The sequence below is a fragment of the Carassius gibelio genome, chromosome B22, assembly GCF_023724105.1.
Source record: "Carassius gibelio isolate Cgi1373 ecotype wild population from Czech Republic chromosome B22, carGib1.2-hapl.c, whole genome shotgun sequence".
Lineage (NCBI taxonomy): Eukaryota > Metazoa > Chordata > Actinopteri > Cypriniformes > Cyprinidae > Carassius > Carassius gibelio.
Window position 1 is genome coordinate 20,076,221 of NC_068417.1, and position 15,818 is coordinate 20,092,038.

A 15,818-nucleotide genomic window follows, 5' to 3' on the forward strand; every position below is an offset into this window, starting at 1 on the left:
CAGGGTATAATTGTTGTTGATTTTGAATTGTACGCAGAGCGGCCTACGAACTCCATTGAGAGTTCTGAAGCTGATTTCTGCTGATGAAATGCAAACCATGTTCCTCAGTAAATTTTTCTTTAATTAAATGCATCTCTGACTTCTTGTCTTCATTAATCATATCTGGTCCTTGGGTTTTAACTGTAATTCCCCTACAGTTAAATGGTGGAGAATGCGCTGGCAATCGTTCTATGTTGACATCCCTGATCAATCATTATATCAAGGTAAGAAAGATTTTATATTTAATATTGTTGGTTAGGGACTGTCTGTAAGTGGAGAGAGGGCTGAGAGAAGGAGGAACGATAGACTCACTCAGACGTGAGAGGGTAGACACCAGTTCCGGGGTGGAGTAGGTAAATTGTTGTCTTGGCACACCTGTAATTGAAATTCGCGATGTCTTGGCGAAGTACTTCATTACCCACAATCCTGAACAATCCCACACTGTTGCATCTGATTGGTGGAGCCATAGACAGTAGGTGGAGCTTGTGCAACCGTCTGGTTAAACCCCGCGAAGGTCCGTGAAGACTGAAGATCATTAATAAAAAAATAAAATAAATGAAAAACCTGTGTTGCGTTTTTGCACGGTAGACTTATCAGTGCAATCATGATCTCCTTGGCTGCCATGAGAGTTTTGCAGGGAGGTTGGTAACTTAGCTAGGCTACTGTAGCCTTCATATTGTATGAGTCATATCAAGCATTTTATAATGCCACTGTCAAAACAATATTTAGCCTAGGCATACCTTTTTGTGCATTTACTAAACATTTGTGTAATGGCAACGACATGTGTTGACGACTGAGCGGTGATTGCAGTCAGGTACAAAGCACTGCACCATGTTGCTGACGTTATTGTTAACCACTTTCACACACGCACACAATATATAAAATACACAATGATAAATATAAAAATCAATACCTATATAAAACACTATTTATTTACACGATTGTAAATTCACTACATTCACTATATAAAATAAAATTCACTGGAGGAGAAAGTTCACGCGAGCGGCCGTCATCAGATTTGGAAGTTGCTCAAAAGGCTTGTTGCCTCGTTCGCGGTTGTGGCTCCAGTCGAATTCAATGGGGCACGGTGGTTTATGGGATGAGTAGTTCTGCGATCGAAATTAAAATATGTACACAGTCTTGTACCTTTGACTTTTTTTGGATTTTCTCAAATTTTTTTCACTCAAAATGATATGTTATATGCTTATGAGTTCAGCCGTAATTGGTTATCCTCACACATGCTCTAAAACTCTTTAGATTCAGATTTTTCCGAAAGTCAATGGGAGAAATGAATGGGAAATTTACCTCCGGCACCAGAGCCCTCTCGGGCTGTGGGCGGGACTGTGATGCTCTATAGGTCTTAGATAGAGACATGCAGCGCTGGGTCAAGCACAGAGAGCCAAAGAGCACGCGAAGCCATAAATGGCAGTGCTGGGTCATGCATAGATTGCCAAAGCAAGTGTATTTACGGCCAGGGTTAGCCATAGTAGGGGTATAGGAAATCCCGAGAAGAATGTAAGATGCTAGACAGGGGGTTCTAGTCGTAACTCGCTGTTCCAACTCTCGACCACCCACTATCACAGACGTGGTGCCCCGAGTTTAGGAAATAGGTCAGGTCAGTGGTTAGGGAACAGAGTATCCAAAATAAATTTGAGTTACAAATAGATAGGGATAATCTATATGCGCATATACAGATAGGGATTGATTGATCAGGGATGCATTAGGAACAACCCCGAAAGAGCAAAAATTTTGATTCATGGCCCTAATTGGATTGGACCAGTATATGGAAATTCTGGAATATACTTTGCAGTTTCATCAGGCAGAAGTCAAGTTCTGTTGGTAAGATCACCGCCTCAATCTCTTTTTGGTTTATGATAGAAATTTTAGTGACAAGCTAAGTAACATGCTCAGCCCTGATAGAAATAATTATTATCCAGAGATCACCCTCACATAAAGAAAGGCTGGTGTGAAGACAAAGGAGTGAATCCAGTTTATGTAATATAAGTTAAAAGCAAAAGGTCCTCGAGGTCTGAGTGACGCAATAGTTTGGGTTATGTAGAACAGAGATAATTTGAACAAAAACTTTTGGATCTGCTGGCTAACCCATAATTCCATTGGAATACTGTAAGAAGGGGTGAATGTTTAAACAAAAAAATTGTAATAGGCTCTATGGAGCTGCTTAAGAACACCTGTTGCTTCTGAATGTGTCATTAATTTAGTTTGAGTACAGTAATATGGTTTGTTAATTGACAAGATTTGCATAAAATTAATAACAATAATAAGGCAATGAGTATGATTAACAGTAATGTCATGATATTAAAATACATGCATCCATGGTGAAAGTAAAATGTAATAAAAAGGCTGCCGTATTAAGTAATAACCTAGGAACTGTTCTAGGTTTTCGAGGAAATAATGATTATGATTATTTTTATTTTTAAAGATGGTTCAATATTGGTCTTATGTTTGGTTTGTTTATTTTTGGTTAGATCACCATTATGTTTTTAACACCAAAATGGTCTTTTAAGTTTGTAGTGAAAGAGTATATTGGATTTTCAATCCCTCTCATTGCACCACTGGTTGGAAATTATAGATTTTCATTAAAAAAAAGGGTATCTTTACTGGGATTCAGGTAGGATTCAGTAATGAATGGATATGGGAAGTAAGAATGTATATGATAAGTATTTTGTACAAAATAATGTGTTTATTACTAGAAATGTCAGACCAGTACCAGAGATGTTAAGCTTATGCAGCTGCTTATGTTAACCAACAAGATATACGTATTTGGAGAGTTCATCTAGGTTTTGGAACCAAATTAGTATCCTCTGTCAAGGTATAATTGTTGTTGATTTTGGATTGTACGCAGAGCGGCCTACGAACTCCATTGAGAGTTCTGAAGCGGACTTCTGCTGATGAAACTGCAAACTATTTTCTTCAGTAAAATTATTATTATTAATTGAACTCATCTCTGACTCCTGGTCTTCATTCATCATATCTGGTCCTTGGGTTTTAATTGTAATTCCCCTACACTTTGGATAAAAGCATCTGCTAAATGATTAAATGTAAATGTCAAGCTCAAATCGGAAATATAACTGCAAAGTATCACTGATCCTGGACCAGTAATAGATCCACCGCCACTAAACCTTGTATCGTCATTGGCTTCTCAAACTGTCAGTCAAACCTCATTGTTCCTCTCGTCTCTCTCATGAATGAAGAGCAGCACTTAGTTTGGAGCTTCTCAGCTTGTTTTACTGTCTGAAGGTAAATAAACTCATACTTTTTATTAAATAAGCAAAGCATTTTCTTTACTCAAGAAACACTATATTTATTTTTGTATTTGAGGAGCAGATAAGAATGTCTTAACATTTGTTGTCAAGTCAGTCAAATAGCTTGTGCGAAGTGCTGAATCTTTTATAATATGATACTTTAGCCAAATAACAGAAAAAACCGAGTGCCCACATAGCGGCAGAAAACTCTATAAACTGCAAGTTCATGAAAATGTAAATACAATGCCTGGCTGACAGCTAAAATTTATTTTGCCCATGTCACAATATGAGGTAAATTCAGCCCTGTACATTATACTGATTTTGTTGCCAAATTTGATTTGGAACAGTTGTTGAATAAACAACTAAACTGAACTATTATTCCTGTCTATCTGCTTGACTGACAGTTTTCTTGATCACTGGGAGAGTGTTGACTTTATATGATGTTGGTTCAATATATCTTTTGAACATAAAATAACATTTTTGAAAAACAGCTTCGATGTAGTAAGCTACTTTTGTCATGTTGCTTTAGCTTAGCTCGCTACATTTCACAGGGCTGTAGCTTTAGTGTAGTGAAGCTTCATTTAATGAAAAACTGACAGAATCTCGTAGATTAAAATCTGCAACTAGACGGATGTACTTTTACTTCCTCTACAGTCAAAAATCTGGGTTTTATTTTAGACAGCCACTTTTCTTTTGAAAACCATATTTCTCATTTAACAAAAAAAGCATTCTTCCATCTTGGAAACATTGCTAAGCTATGAAACATGTTATCTGTTTCTGATGCAGAAAAGCTAGTTCATGCATTAATGACCTCTAGACTGGACTATTGTAATGCACTTCTAGGTGGTTGTCCTGCTTCTTCAATAAACAAGCTACAGGTAGTCCAAAATGCAGCGGCTTGAGTCCTTACCAGGTCAAGAAAATATGATCATATTACCCCAATTTTACAGTCTCTACACTGGCTACCTATTAAGTTCAGTATCAGTTACAAAATATTGTGTTAAATATTAAAAATCTCTGTTTAAATCAAAATTAAAAATCACATCTCTTTCGCCAAGCATTCAAATAATGCATCTCATATTTTGTGACTGCAGTTGTTTCTGATCAAATGTGCATTCTTATTCTTTGGCTTGGGTTAAACGAATTAATTTTACTTTGTTGGAACAGCAGCTATGCTAATTAGGTCTCTATTTGTTTCTCTATTTTGTAGGATATACACAAGCTCCAGTCTGGATCCAGAACACCTGAGAAGAGATGATGCTGACCCTCAGAGGACCTCAGATGATGCTAACCCAGAAACTACATACAGAACTAACAAATATTTCTACTTACTATGTAATCACATTATAATTGCTGTTAATAATGTTCGTCGTCTTGTTGACTATGTCTTGTATAAATTTTTCTGAAAATTTCTGTCATATGCACATAAACTGACAGTCACCACTTATAAGCTACTGCTCAATATTGTAGAAACTTAATTTTCTGTAAATTTGCTTTGCAATGATTTGTATAGCTATACAAATAAATTGAATTGAATTTAATATTATTACTTACCTATAAGGCCCTAAATGGTTTAGCTCCTGCGTACCTAACTAGCCTTCTACCACGTTACAACCCATCACGCACCCTAAGGTCACAAAACGCTGGACTTTTGGTAGTGCCTAGGATAGCAAAGTCCACTAAAGGAGGTAGAGCTTTTTCGCTTTGGCTCCCAAACTCTGGAATAGCCTTCCTGATAATGTTCGGGGTTCAGACACACTCTCTCGGTTTAAATCTAGATTAAAAACGCATCTCTTTCGCCAACCATTCGAATAATGAATCATATAATTTTGGTATGCACTTATATCTGATCAAATGCGCATTCTTATTCTTTAGCTTGCATTAAACTAATTAATTTTACTTTGCTGGAACAGCAGATACGCTAATTATTTGTTTCTCTGTTTTGTCACAGATTTTACATCCCGTTGTAACTAGGATTTACAGAAGCTCCAGTCTGGATCCAGAACACCTGAGAAGAGATGATGCCAACCCCTAAGAGGACCTCAGATGATGCTAACCCTGAAACAACATACAGAACTACCAATTTTTTATAAGTTTGATTGCAACATATAATAATTGCTGTTAATAATGTTTATCATATGTGTGTTTTTATTTTTCTGCATATTTCTGCCATATGCACTGACAGTCACCACTTATTGTAGAAACTTAATTTTCTGTACATTTGCTTTGTGATGATTTGTATCATAAAAAGTGCTATAATAAACTTAAACTCTGTAAACAAAGCAGCAGCAATACTTTCTGAACTGTGCCTGTGTCCCAATGTGCATAATATAAATCCTAAATATTACATATATGATAATTTTCCAATATTATTCAGGGTAGATAGTATGCACATTGGGATGCAGGGTGCGTCAATGTTTCAAACGTTCATTTAGATATTTACATTCACTTTAGTCTTCACCCCATGGCACCAAATTAATACTTAAACACTTAACTATTTATTTTCACACTTTAAAACGTATATTTTTTTCTTTTACTCTAACCTAAAACATGCCCTATCTATACATTGACTGGTTTTTATTATTGTTTGGTAACACTTAACAGGATTCATTAACATTAGTTAACTCCATAAGTTAATGTTAAGAAACAATGACTGCATTTATTAATCTTATGTTAATTCATGTTAATTTCAACTTTTAATAATACCTTTTAAAATCAAAAGTTGTATTTGCTAATATTATTAATTGCTGCTAACATTAACTAACAATAAATAGCTGTATTCTTAATTAATCAACAATAACAAATAATATTATCTACCCTAACAATTAGCGATTACACATTGTTATTTAATTTTAACTTGCTTTAACTAATGCTAACACATGGGCCCTTATTTTAAAGTGGTACCAACTGTTCTTTCGTTTATTTGAACATAATCTTTTCTTTACTTTTTTTCCCTTACTTTAATTGTTTACTTAAACTTGTTAACTTTATATTTTTGTGTAATTTATAAATAGTCTTTCTTTAGTAAAAGATCAACTATTAAGAAGCTTGGGTTCGGGGGAACATGACTGCCCTGCTGGGACGTTCGCAGCTGGCTACTCGATGGACGCGTGGGAGAGATGGCGGCTCAACCAGCACGGGCCTCTGCAAAAGAAGCTGCTGGAACAACAAATACCCTGGAAGAGCACTGTAGTGAGGCGCTCTTGCGTTCCTCCCCCCTCCTTCCAGACACCTGCTGATTGTTGACTCTGTCTAGGACCTGATCAAGGCTGTCTCCATGGCAACTTGCTGTGTCACTATCACAATCTGCAGACTGAGGCACTAGATTTGAATACCAGTTCTCCAGCCTAAAAATACACAAACTCACACACACACACACACACACCTCCCCATCCCCTCGCCCTCGCCATCGCTGCTTTGTACCACCAGTCTGACAAGTGGGTCTGTGACCAGCACCGTCGGGCAGATGGACCGGATGACTGATTGCCTGCGCTGGTTTACCTCCACCCCCCTTTTCCCCTCCCCTGTTGCAAAGTCGTGTTTTTATGGTGTTTTGATTATGTGCTTTTGTTGCTCAGGTGTTTTTCCTGTTCTCAAACTGTACTCCCAAAAGAGCATATTCTGCATCTTGTTTTTTTCTCCTGCCTTCACTTATGTTATGGTGTATTTATTCTTCCCATGTACTGCATTTCGTTGCCTTGTACCCACATGTGCAATGACAATAACGTTGAATCTAATCTAATTATTATAGCCTATTAAACAGAGTCTGAAGCAAAACTATTTAAAATCTAGTGTAGGCTACTTTCTGTGTTCTGATAAATAAAATAAGTGTGCTTGTAAATGTCTCCATATCCCCTTATTAAGCTAAAGCATATAATAATAACAATAATAATAATACATTTGCATTGGGCACCTATTTTTATTTATTATTATTTTTTAATTCGCTCCTATTTTTTTCACCTTAGAAGCTCATGTGCTACTTGAGAAAAAGGTAGCGACAATACCTGAAACGTTCAAAAAGCAAACAATGATGTGACTAAAAATCTATTATTTTCAATTCACTTTTTGTCCGGATGTTAACAGGACAAAAATTTTTGGTTAAATACGAGACAGTTCCGTCATTCAGAATGGTTTGCAACCCTGCTGCTAGGCTAAATGTTTATGTCTGTTAGCAGATACCAGAAAAGACGCACAAATAAGGCTGTACCAGATGAAAGACAATACAGAAATGACGATGTAAATGTTGCTTTAACAAGCTATCTTTATAATTAAAAGAATAAACAAATTATCTCACCTCAGAAGATCCAGAGATCCTGTGTTATGGCTCTAGCGGTAACTTCTTTTATGTTAATAGCGATTGGCAAGCGAGTAGTGATGTCCGGTTCGCGAACGAATCGTTATATTTAACCGGATCTTCTTAGTGAACCGGTCGAGCCAGTTCACAAAATCGAACTGAATCGATTGAAACGGGTCGTGTCTCCAGTACGCACCAATCCACGAATTACCTAAATTGGTCGGTTTATAAACGTGCCTGACACTCCCTCAGACTCGAACTAAACCCATATCCCGAGTTATTCAGTTAACGTTACTCTAACAGTACATTGACTGAACTACTATAAAAAGAGAACTGACGATGAGCACGAGCAGAGCAGCTGATGGGAAGTTCGGATCATTTTTCCGACTCGGACTTTTGAGTCAAGTTTAGCAAAATGAATCTTTTTTCGAGCCATTTCGTTAATTTTAGCAAAATGTAATTAAAATGTTACGTCTTACTTCCCCAACGCATCTAGTACTTGCGCAAACGTTGATCACACTACAAACAATACAAAACTAAAATACTATAAGATACAAAAAAGGTTAATACATTTTTCACCTGGGTCTTCAGTCTGTGATTAGCTCACCTCACCTCCTATCTGGCAAGCCTTCGGGTTCAAGTCGTTCCTTAATCAAGTGACAGACCCATACACTATTTCTGACATTTCTTTCACTGTGTTTTTGTTACCTTTCTTCAGGATCTGCGGTGTTATTATTTTATAAATAAATAAAACCCTGTGCTAAATAAAATATTGATTATTTTTTCTTTTTGACTGTCTATCAGTAAATAGGCTATATAATAATATAATAATCCAAGCCTACAATACAAAATATTTATAGCCTATTTGTTCATTTTTAATCCAAAGTTTGCTGGTATAATAATTGCTTTTCCTAGGCAAACTTGACATATTGGTCTAATATATGTACAAGAAGATCGCTCAAAAAGGACATGATGGCATAAATTAAAAGCAAATATTATTTTGAATCCTAAACAAGTAACACTACAGTTCTATAGTCTAATCTGAAGGGTGAACTCAAAATACATAAATCATACAACAAGGTAATAAAAAAAAAACAAAAAAAAACATATCTTCATCAAAGTGATTTGAACCTTATATTCACTTGAGCAAACCAGTACTTCCAAAATATTTTAACATAAATGCTATTACATTTCTACCTGGGTTCTATAAATTCTTAATTGTAAACGCACCAGTATTCTCTAATTCATTCTTTAACTAATTTCTTTACACAATATATTTCTTACAGTACATTATAACATGTTGAACTGTTTCGTTAAAGTCACATACCTCCCAAAGACCTGCTGGATGTTTGCTTATTAAATGCATTGTAGCTGTTTAATCTTGTATGCCCCAATCCTACCCTTGTAATGTTCTCCTCAGTTCTGCTCCAACTTGATACTCCTCCCTTACCCACTGCTGACCGTATTTGATACAAATGTTTACATTTGGTATATTTGTCCCAATGCTGCTGCCATCATTTCTAAATATACTTCTTGATTTTATTTCTAACCAGCTTCTTTCTAGTTTAAAAGACAGCTCCTGCATGTCAGAGAAATTGGTGGGCCGAAATGTTTCTCATTGGTGAAAGGCCAATCAGCCTTTACCATAAATATACATCATTACTTTTGGCTGAAAAAAGATGGTGTGATGCTGTATATTTATATAGATGAGGTTAATAATAATAAAAAAAAGATATTAGGTGTTAAAATGAATCATCCCTGGCTCAAACCTGAACGTCATTTTACACTGCATGCAGTTGCTTAGTGAAAAACATCAACTAAACAAAACATATTTGGCGCTCAGAATGAGCATAAACTGTTAAAATATTTTGCCTAATTACATTTAATTAAGTGTAAGTGTACATGTTGCACATGTTCCTACCCCATGGTCATGGCTCAAAAATACTATTAATGGACTGCACGATTGGGAAAATGTTCATATTGCGGTTATTGAGGTCAATATGTGATTACAAAAAATGGAGTCAACTTGATATGTTTTTAAGGAAAATGCACACACAGATTAGTGATAATGCTAACATTTGTTTTTTTTTAAACTATAAATGTTTTCAAAAATATGTTTTTTTTACAAAATGAAATAACATTTGCATTAACAATTTTTTTTTTATTATAGCTGAAATAATTTGTTTTTATAAAAACATACACATTTTCACAAAAATATGACATTTTAAACATTTTGTCCAAACAAACAGGGACATTAACGCAGGATGTAATGTACTCTGTATAAACTTCTTTTGGAAACTGTATATAAAATTATGGTTCACTCAAACTCAAAACGTTTTTTTTTTTTTTTTTTTTTTTTAATGACCAACTGGTACTTCCAAATCCTCTTTCTAAATTAAACTTAGCACATTAGAGGTTCTTTGCCAAAAAGACAAGCATATCCACCTTGTCTGGTTTCAGAGTGTTGATTCGACACAACATTACCACTAGTGCAAAAAGCTCTCTCTGATGTAGAGCTCGTTGCTTGTATGCCTAGATATTTCAATGCTACCTAGGGAAGTTTACTTTGTGGATCTTAACAGCATTTCAGTGGATTTTCTCCATGATCTATATATGGCATGTAAATGTAAACATTGAGTTCAGTGGCCACTGCTTCTCTAAACTGTGGCATAAAATAAGATGTGGATGACAATGAAGTTCTTTGTGCTGTGCATGTGATTTCCTTGTAGAAACTGGCCAGAATTTTCTTTTGGGCTTTAGCACCACATCCATGTTATCATTTTCCATCACTGCAGTCCGTTGGGCTACAGATTTGCTGGTGTTGAATTTCCTGAAACAAATAATGCACATTTTAGAAATTTGTTACATTGAATTCTTACCAGTTAAGTAATCAGTTTCACTCACTATCAACTCAGAGGTGCCTAGTACCTTTAAGGTCTAGGTCTCTTCTTCAGAGATGTATTGAGTTCGGAACCTTGGGTCTAGGAAAGCTTTGAAGTTTAGCAAGTCCTGTGTGGCTGTATATTTGTTGTTGAGTTAGCTAACAATTTTTGATTTCAGTGATTTGGTCAGGTCAGCATCTGTTTCATCATCAGCCATCACTGAGGTGTTCAGAAGATGCACAGCAGGTTTCACACAAGATATGCTCACATAACGTTCACCCAATAAGGCACTTGTAGTCCTGGAGTAGGCTTAGTGACTTGTTTACAGATTCCAAGACCTCCAGGTCCTGCCATGAAGGAAGTAGGCCTCGCACTTTGCAGTCTGTAGAGAGAACTTGGGACAATGCACTTTGCTGCTCTAGTACTCTTGCTATCATTTTCTGAGTGGAACCCCATCGTGTTGAGCAGTCTGTCACCATGGCATGCTCTGGGAGGTTGAGCTCTCGTTGTGCTTCCCTCAAGGTCTTTCTTTTCTTCCAACAATCTTCCTGCATATCCCAGTAGCTCTGCTAATGCATTGTGCATTATCTTGCAGAGCATTTTCTGTGATTGATAAGATAAAAAAAATGTACTACAGTGACATTGCGAAATGTTTAATATTAACATTCTGATTACTTGCTCAATTCATATTCATAGCATAACACAGTAATACAAACATGAGAACACACACAAACAAAAGTTTGCTTTTGTGAATTGTGAGGACATTCCACAGGCGTAATGGTTTCTATACTGTTCAAACCGTATTTTCCATCGCTCTACCAACCCTATACCTAGCCCTCACAAGAATATGTGCAAATTTTTATATTCTCAAAAAAAAAAAAAAAAAAAAACATCACCAGCCCTGAACCCAATCGAGATGGTTTAGGGGTGAGCTGGACCGCAGACAGAAGGCAAAAGGGCCAACAAATGCTAAGCATCTCTCGGGGAACTCCTTCAAGACTGTTGGAAGACCATTTCAGGTTTTCAAGCTCATCAAGAGAATGCCAAGAGTGTGCATAAGATTGGACTAGTGAGTTTAGGTATGTTGGTGCCATGCAAGTGGTTGTCTTGTAGGCAAGCATCAGTACCTTGAATTTGATTCGAGCGGCTACTGGTAGTGGTAGCCAATGTAACTTGATGAGGAGAGAAGTAACGTGAACTTTTTTTGGCTCATTGAAGACAACCCTTGCTGCTGCATTCTGGATCAGTTGCAGAGGCTTGATTGACCTTGCAGGCAGGCCCGCCAGGAGACCATTACAATAGTCCAGTCTAGAGAGAACAAGAGCTTGGACAAGAAGTTGGGTGGCTTGCTCTAACAGGAAGGGATCTTCCTAATATTGTATAAGGCAAATCTGCAGGACCGTGTCGTTGTAGCAATATGATCTGTGAATCTTAACTGATGATCCATCACAACTCCTAGGTTTCTGGCTGTCCTGGAAGGAGTTATGTTTGACAAACCCAACTGTATAGAGAAGTTGTGATGAAACGATGGTTTAGCTGAAACCACCTGGAGTTCTGTCTTAGAAAGGTTGAGCTGAAGGTGATGATCATTTATCAAGCTAGAAATGTCACTCAGACAGGCTGAAATGTGAGCAGCTACCATCAGGTCATCTGGTTGGAATGAGAAGTAAGAGTTGGGTGTCATCAGCGTAGCAGTGATAAGAAAAGCCATGCTTCTGAATGACAGATCCTTATGTCGTCATGTAGATGGAGAGGAGAAGTGGTCTAAGTACTGAGCCTTGAGGAACCCCAGTAGCAAGTTGTTGTGACTTAGAAACAACACCCCTCCAAGACACACTGAAGGATCTGTCGGAGAGGTAGGACTTGTTCCAGAATGAAGAGAGGAGTTGATAATGTGAGTTAGTGAAGGTATGACTGAAGAGGAGATCGCTTGAAGCTGGTGAGTGGGGATCGGATCAAATGGACAAGTAGTAGGATGATTGGACAAGATAAGTTTGGAAACTTCCATCTCTGAGAGTGGAGAGGAGGAGGAGAGAGAGTGTGCATTGGTCATTGTGAAGTTATCCTCAGTCTGCGGTGTGGAGAATTGGTTACTGATGGTTCTTGACTTGTTTGTGAAAAAAACTGCTAAGTTTTAACAACAGTCACAACAGTTATAAAATTAAAAACATCAGTGAACAATTTTCCTCACCACAATCCATCAAGCACATTTCAGCAGCAAATACACTCTTTCACAACCTTCTCTTCACTCTCGGAGGCAGAAATCTCCAATCTCATACTTTCTAATCATCCTACTACTTGTCCGCTTGATCTTATTCCATCTCATCCTGAGGTTACAGGTGTGTGGCGCTGCTCTGTGGCTGCCGCGCGGTGTTTCCCATGACATTACGCTGATAGATAATTTCTTAATCTAAGACTCTTTTAGTGATAGGAGCCTCCTTAAGTTTGTGGATGATATTTTCTGGGGGATATTAATCATGGATACTGTAGTGTGGAGCATGTTTGGACTGTTGGTGGCGTTCTTAAACATTTATCTCTCCTATGGACTGAACTTGGGCCACGCTGCTGGCGGCGTTGCTCTTAATGAAATTCGATATGAACGAGAGTTCCTGCTATTGCTTCGCAACTCAGTCTCATCAGAACATTCTACAGTAGTGGATACAATTCAAAATCACCTTAAAAAACCAATATGAAAAGCGTCAAAGTTCATACTAAGCAGAAACGGGGATGTAGAGGAGCACTTCGTCGCCGATTGAGATGGATGAAAGAAAAATCTGCCTGCCTACTACCCTTCTCATTAACGCGCAATCCTTGTGAGCAAAAATTGATGAATTAACAGCTAACATCAGCTACCTACATGAGTTCTGGAACTCCTGTGTCCTGGCTATTACCGAGAGATGACTGGAAAGCAACGTCTCGCCCAGCGAGGTTGAACCCGAAGGCTTTGCGTCGTTCAGGACCGACCGACATTCTAACATCACCGGAAAGACTTGTGGAGGAGGCGTATGTCTTCTTGTTCGAGAGGAATGGTGTCATGCAGTAAAGGTCAAAGAAAGCATGTGCACTCCGGACATCGAATTGTTGTGCATTTCTCTTCGTCTGTACTATTTACCGAGGGAGTTTCCCCAAATTTTTATTTCTGTAGCATATATTCACCCCAAAGCAAACTTTAACAAAGCTCAAGAGATCGTTTACAACCTATCTCAGAGACTTAAGTCAATTTCTCCTGATGCTCCTAAGTTTATTTTGGGTGATTTTAATAATTGCAATATTAAGAAGAGTCTTACTATCAATATGTTGATTGTCCGACAAGGAAAAACAAGACTTTAGATATGTGTTATGGAACTGTTTAAAAAACTTATAACTTACATCATCTGTCTTCCGAACACTTGGGGCCTTTGACCATAGTATTGTATATCTTCGACCTGTTTATCAGAGGTTACTTGGAAAGGAGAAACCCCAGAAAAATGTTTTAAATTGTGGGATAATGATAGTACAATGGTATTACAGGGGTGCTTTGAATGTACCCAGTGGGAGGTGTTTTCCTAGTATGATTTGTGGCACACAGAATGATAAATTGTATTTAAAATTATTTAATTAATAAATTATGAGTACAATTGTCCCTAACCCCATAATTAATGGCTCTTAATATTAACTATGGGTTTAGGGGGAAGTCGTGACCTAATGGTTAGAGTCAGACTTGTAACCCTAAGGTAGCGAGTTCGAGTCTTGTACCGGCAAGAATTGTAGGTGGGGGAAGTGAATGTACAAAGCTCTCTCCCAACTTCAATACCACAACTGAGGTGCCCTTGAGAGAGGCACAGTACAACCAACCGCTCCCTGTCTGCTGCAGCATAAATGGCTGCCTATTGGGTGAGTGTTCACTGCTGTGTGTGTGCACTTAGGAGGGGATAAATGCAGAGCAGTAATTCCAAGTAAGAGTCACCATATCTTCACTTTCACTAAAAGTACGGTTGTTTAAAATATGTTCTGTAGTGTAAAAACAAAATATGTAATCAATTTTACTTACAATGGCAAAATGAAGTCTATGCCCAAAGCACTGGATTCTAGTCCACTGATCAAGCTCTACCGCTTTGATAATGTTGGTGCCATTGTCTGTTGTGATGGTGACCTGTCGCTCCGCACAGAGGTCCCACGCAGCCAGTGCCTCACTCAAGCCAAAGGCTATGTTCTCTCCGATGTGGTCGTCGGGGAATTACAATGTTTGCAGGCAGTGACTTTTCAATTCAAACTCCTCGGTGACAACGTGCACAGTCAATCTAATAAATGGTTCACTTGTCCTGCTTTACCACAGGTCTGTAGTGGTTGAAAAGAACGTCACAGTAGCCATTGCCTTTTGAAATTCACCAGATCAGTGTAGATCTCCCCGGCATCCATCTTCATTCTGGTCTCCTCACTGAGCACACAAGCGTTCTCAGAATGTATGTGTTCTCAATCCACACTTATTTAAAGCTGCGGTAGGGAACATTTGACACTCTAGAAGTTAATAAACAGAACTGCTTGCGTCTTGCGGAAGAACATCGTAGCCGGAACTACTTCTCTCTGTTTATGTCTATGAAGAATCACAAAGGTACTGGGTTACTCCGCCGCGGTACCCCCGAAGCAATCTAAAATAGTCAGGATATAAACACTTATTATAGGTGCACCCTAGTGATTCAGGACAAGCTAAAAACATGGTTTGGAAAATGGATTCATGGTGTACTCGCTTATTATATACATTTTTCTACATTTTGAACACAAACAAAGTTACGGACCACAGCTCTGATTGGTTGATTTCTTACCGGGAGCGGTCCGTAACTGCAAATGGCAATAGGACCACTGGGAGGAGCTAGAGGAGCTTGGGCTGACACAGGCTGACATCACGATTGCAATTGCAATACGATTAATTGTGCAGCACTAATTGTAATGAATCACAAATTGTCTCCCAGTGGCCACCTTCTAAGCATTTAGCATTAAGAGATTAATTTACACACACACACACACACAATATATATATATATATATATATATATATATATATATATATATATATATATATATATATATATATATATAACACATATGCCTTCATGTTTTAAAAAAATGTGTCCAAAACTTTATAATGAACTCTTGCAAACCTCAGTGTTCTCAAAATTGCCACTAACAAGAATTTGTAGATGAATACTTTAGCCTCCTATATGTTGTTGAAATTCCCATTTATTTTTGTATTTCATTTCTGAGCAAGTTGATGTATTGATGACTTCTGAGGAGGTACTGATTAATCTGTGAAATAATCAACAAAAAGATTAATCATTTGAATAATCTCTGAACAAAATAATT

At 37.6% G+C, this 15,818-nt stretch overlaps 2 protein-coding genes across 9 annotated transcripts in view; both read right to left on the reverse strand.

Annotated features, from left to right (window-relative positions):
* LOC127986933 (zinc finger protein 721) overlaps positions 1–15,818 on the reverse strand; it is a 59,547-nt gene that overhangs the window by 19,241 nt on the left and 24,488 nt on the right. For 3 of the 4 annotated variants that reach the window (XR_008160998.1, XR_008160996.1, XM_052589193.1), the window contains exon 1: positions 7,597–7,862. The exons of the other annotated variant lie outside the window; for it this stretch is intronic. The gene's annotated coding sequence lies outside the window, so the exon portion shown is untranslated. Of the gene's footprint in view, positions 1–7,596; positions 7,863–15,818 lie in introns of those variants that run through there. 4 annotated transcript variants of the gene reach the window in all.
* The window catches only part of LOC127986937 (oocyte zinc finger protein XlCOF6), a 30,501-nt gene continuing 24,614 nt past the window's right edge, over positions 9,932–15,818 (reverse strand). For 3 of the 5 annotated variants that reach the window (XM_052589196.1, XM_052589198.1, XM_052589200.1), the window contains 4 exons: positions 15,617–15,761; positions 14,509–15,106; positions 10,525–11,081; positions 9,932–10,426 (listed from right to left, as the gene is read on the reverse strand). The gene's annotated coding sequence lies outside the window, so the exon portion shown is untranslated. Of the gene's footprint in view, positions 10,427–10,500; positions 11,082–14,508; positions 15,107–15,616; positions 15,762–15,818 lie in introns of all 5 variants that reach the window. The other 2 variants (XM_052589199.1, XM_052589197.1) reach the window with 2 other exon arrangements.